Raw genomic sequence first — 5406 nt, 5'->3', positions numbered from 1 at the left:
TCTCTGGCATCCACTGACTATGAAAGTCTTTCCTCCACCATTTTCTTTTCCTGTTTGCTCTGCAGAGGGGAGGAACATGCTTGGAAGGGCAGTGGGGACATCTCACTACAGATGTATTCTTTCTCAAATATTTCAAATGAAAAACACTTAATGGCTTGAGGAAAACCTCCCATTCAGGCTGGGTGAGAGTCATGTTCCCCCCTTAACAAAACTGACAAGTCTTCCTCCTTCCCTCGACTTGTTAACAGTTTAAATCCTGTTAATAGGGACTGACTGACCAAATCACTTTTCCCAAATCACATTTCTTTCTCTGGCCACACATTGGAAAAGCCATCTCATTTATCCACAAAAACATTTCATTCAACTTTGAATATTGCCATCTGTGATAGATTATAATGAAATAAATCTTTAAAAAAAGGGAAATGAAAAAGCATAGAGGACAGAAATCAGCTTCCCCTTTAGCAGGGTGACACAGGAGACTAGGGGCATAGTAGGATCCTGTTGCTGAGTTCATAGTTCTGTAAATATTTACAGGGCACCTGGAACTTATTAGACACTGGAAATCCAGAGAGAAATACTTTCCTTTAAGAAAGATACTAGAATGGTATATTGTTTGCATTTTACTCTTTATTTATTTATTTATTAATTTTTTTAATTTTAGTGTATTATGGGGGTACAAGTGTTAAGATTACTTATGTTGCCCATTCCCTCTCCCCCCTTGAGTAAGAGCTTCAAGCATGTCCATCCCCCAAACGTTGCACATCTTACTCATTGTGGTTGTATACACCTATCCCCTCCTCCCCCCTCCCCCCCTTCCGACACCCGATAAATGTTATTCCTATATGTCCACTTAGGTGTTGATCTGTTAATACCAATTTGCTGGCGAGTACATGTGGTGCTGGTTTTTCCATTCTTGAGATACTTCACTTAGTAGAATGGGTTCCAGCTCTAACCAGGAAAATACAAGAGGTGCTATATCACCATTGTTTCTTAAAGCTGAGTAGTATTCCATGGTATACATATACCACATTTTATTAATCCACTCACAAATTGATGGACACTTGGGTTGTTTCCATAGCTTTGCAATTGTGAATTGTGCTGCTATAAACATTCAAGTGCAGGTGTATTTTTCATAAAGTGACTTTTGATCTTTTGGGTAGATGCCCAGTAGTGGAATTGCTGGATCAAATGGTAGATCTACTTGTGTCCCTTTGAGGAATCTGCATATTGCTTTCCACAGAGGTTGAACTAGTTTACAGTCCCACCAGCAGTGTAGGAGTATTCCTCTCTGTCCGCATCCACGCCAGCATTTGTTGTTTGGGGACTTTTTGATAAAGGCCATTCTGACTGGAGTTAAGTGATATCTCATTGTGGTTTTGATTTGCATTTCCCTGATGATTAGAGATGTTGAACATTTTTTCATATGTTTGTTGGCCATGTCCTTTGCCCATTTTTTGATAGGGTTGTTTGATTTTTTCTAGCTGATTTTCCTGAGTTTTAAATAGATTCTAGTTATCAGCCCTTTATCAGATGTGTAGCTTGCAAAAATTTTCTCCCATTCTGTGGGCTGCCTGTTTGCTCTCTTGACAATTTCTTTGGCTGTGCAGAAGCTTTTTAATTTGATCAGGTCCCATTTATTTATTTTTGTTGCTGCTGTGATTGCCTTTGGGGTCTTCTTCATAAATTCTTTGCCTAAGCCAATGTCTAGAAGAGTATTTCCAACATTTTCCTCTAGAATTCTAATAGTTTCACACCCAAGGTTCAAGTCTGTTAACCAGTGTGAGTTGACTTTTGTTAGAGGTGAAAGGTGTGGGTCTTGTTTCAGTCTTCTACATGTGGCTATCCAGTTTTCCCAGCACCATTTATTGAATAAGGATTCTTTTCCCCAGTGTATGTTTTTGTCTGCTCTGTCGAAGATTAGTTGGCTACATGAGGATGGTTTTATATCTGGGTTCTCTGTTCTGTTCCACTGGTCAATGTCCCTGTTCTTGTGCCAGTAAAAAACTGTTTTAATGACTATAGCCTTGTAGTATAGTTTGAAGTCTGGTAAATTGATACCTCCTATTTTGTTTTTATTGCCTAGTATTGATTTTGCTATACGGGGTCTTCTCTGCTTCCATATAAAGCGTAAAATTATATTTTCTATATCTGTGAAAAATGATGATTGTATTTTGATAGGGATTGCATTGACTCTGTAGGTCACTTTGGGTAGTATAGACATTTTGACAATGTTGATTCTGCCAACCCATGAGCATGGTATATTCTTCCATCTGTTTATGTCCTCTGCTATTTCCTTCCTCAGTGTTTCATAGTTCTCCCTGTAGAGGTCTTTTACCTCCTTAGTTAAATATATTCCAAGGTACTTTATTTTCTTTGTTGCTATTTTGAAGGGAATTGAGTCTTTTATTTGGTTCTCATTTTTACTGTTGTTGGTGTATATGAATGCCTCGATTTCTGTGTATTGATTTTGTATCCTGAGACTTTACCAAATTCATTTATCAGATCGAGGATTCTCTTGGTTGAATCCTTAGGGTTTTCTAGGTATAATATCATGTCATCAGCTAGAGTGAGAGTTTGATCTCTTCTGCTCCCATTTGGATGCCCTTAATTCTGCTCTCTTGTCTGATTGCTGTAGTGAGGACTTCCAGCACTATGTTGAACAGAAGTGGAGATAGTGGGAGACTTTATGGATTTTACTCTTAATCAATGCTATGCCATGCAAAGTAGTCAGGTTATTCAATCGGTGGATAAAATGTACAGCTCTTTAGATAAGGTAAAGGACAGATTTAACGGTGGGATGGGGAACAGACTATGGAGAGTCAATAAACATTATGTGGCAACAACATAAGTATAAAAGGATGAGGACCAGAAGCTTGAGGACTGCAACATGGCTGCTGAGAGAGTAGTAGGTTACAGACAAGGTTAGGCAGGAAAGTCACTGGGTTTGGTGAGGAACTCAAGGTAAAAAGTGAGACAGAATTCAAGTAAGACTGGATTCTCTCAGGGTTTTCTACAATGTGACTTTTTATAATGCCAAAGCTAACTCGGTGAAGGTAGAAGAAAAGGATATTTGGGGACAAGATGTAGAATTTGGTCTTGTAGAATTTGACATACTTGAACACACAAAAAAAAGAGTTTGGCATGTCTAAGTAGAAAACTTAGCTTATGCACGCATGAATCACTGTTTGATATACTTCAGAAATTATCTAGGTTTAAAAATTCAATTTAATAACAAAAATATTGGTTCATTAAAAATTTGTTATTATCTATATATGTACTGCTCTCTACATAACTTTTTACTTTCTGGTAACTGGCCAATCATTTTGCCATCTTTTAATTTTCTGTAATTATTTTAATTATTATTTCAAGATAAGAGAATGATACCCAAAGTAGGTACGTGACTGTGTCAAGTTCACATTGTGAGTTCAAAACAAGAATTGGGATTGCACACTTTCGCCTAGCTCCTGGCTTAATGTCCTTTTTTCCACATCTCTGTTTCTCTAGCTTCTATTCCTTCTACTTTTGTGGAATTATTTTTCTAATTAGAAATTTCATTTCACCATTATTCTTATCATTTCAAAGATTAATTGCTCATCTACCTTAGCATTATCTTCATATCTGCTGAATTTATTCAGCATCATTAATAAAGACTACAAAATAAGAATTGACAGCTCACTTGTAATTTCTAAAATCTTTGAATGTCTGAGCTCAAAACAATCATAGATATTATCTCATAGTACAGATGAAATAGAGTCACAATGAGAAATTCAAATTTGAAATCCATATTCGTACAACATTGTGGAAGGTATTCAATTATTCTCTCCTGTTAATGCCAAGAATGTTAGTATGTATCTAATACATGTCACTATAGTGTTATGCGAACACTATTCTATAATTTCTCCTTAGTATGGTAACATTAAACTATAATCACAAAAATCACTAAAATCAGGTGAGTTTCCAGTTTCCCCACAGGGGAACATAATTTCTTCAATATGTCATTCAGCAAGTCTTTTTGATACAGAATACACACACAGACACACACACACATGAATATAAAATACAGTCCTTAATCTCACTTTCAAGTATAATACACCACATATTTAAAGTAAATAAAATAAATTTATAAAATGTAAATAATGCCGAAAGATACAAAATTATGCCTCACATCCAGTTCCTCTCTCTAAAAGTATCACTGATAATATAGTTTTGTTACCCCTCCATAAGCACATATCCATATTTATGTAAATAGGAATTTGCGGATATATATATACACACATGCACACACACATTTATCATTTGTTGATTTGTTTAACAAATATATCATACTATACATACTTGCTTTCCTTCTTTAAAGTCAGATCCTGGAAAGTATGCTCCTAACATACGTGTCACCTTTGTCTTTGCATGGAGCTATAGTTCTTGCTTTGGAACAAGGTTTGTTTCAAGTGAGTTTTACCTAATGATGCTTTGGGCCATTATAGTTCCAGATATGGATTTTGAGCTCATTCCAGTCATTTCCCAATTCATATTTTCTTTAAGAAAGAATAGAATTTCAATGAACTGATTCCTAACATTTACAAGTTTTCAGGAAAAAAATGGTCAGTTGCTTTTGAATATATTAATATCTTGTCCATTCCTAAGATCCAAACCTTCTGGATAAGTGATTTGAACTCATCATCAAAAAATAATTGAATGCCATAGTTTTTGCATAAAACTAAAAGTACCATCATTGGTTTTTAGAAACCTATTATTCGCATTTTTGCTCTTTCATAATTTATAATTTTGCATTCTGTACTTGTGCTTAATTACCTATTCCAAGAAATTTTGCTGTTGTCGCATAGAATTCACTGTTATCTGTGCAATGACTGCATTAAGTGGAAGGATTCTAAACATTACCTTTGAACATGATATTGTTGCCAAATTTTCACAGGTTTAAATAATCTATGTTGAGTAGCTGGGTACATCTTTGGTTCCATCACTGATTATTTAAGACAGATTCTTTGAAGTGGGATTACTGAGTCAGGAATATGAATCTCAATGCTAAGTAAGACACATCAGAGACTTTGATGTAGGGGTATAGATATTACTGATGTTTTTCTTGTTGAACAAGTCTCTGCCTATGAATAATGCACAAACCACTGCTTGCCGATTAGAAAAAGAGTAACTCCATTGGGAAATAAAATACATGGGTAGACTAAAAAGAGGAGGCTTTTGAGATGTGTTAGTGTTTAAATAACTTAAAATTAAAATTCTATTTTACAAAACCCCAAAACTGCTTGATAATAAGACATGGAATTCTATCCAGGAGGAAAGGAAGAGGAAGGAGAAGTTGGACGTTCAAAATACAGCTATGAGTAGAAACCCTAAAAGTGGTTTACAGTGTAGGCAGAATGGAGTTGTGAAGAT

The sequence above is a fragment of the Microcebus murinus genome, chromosome 9 (genome assembly GCF_040939455.1).
Source record: "Microcebus murinus isolate Inina chromosome 9, M.murinus_Inina_mat1.0, whole genome shotgun sequence".
Taxonomy (NCBI): Eukaryota; Metazoa; Chordata; class Mammalia; order Primates; family Cheirogaleidae; genus Microcebus; species Microcebus murinus.
This window is presented reverse-complemented; position numbering follows the sequence as displayed.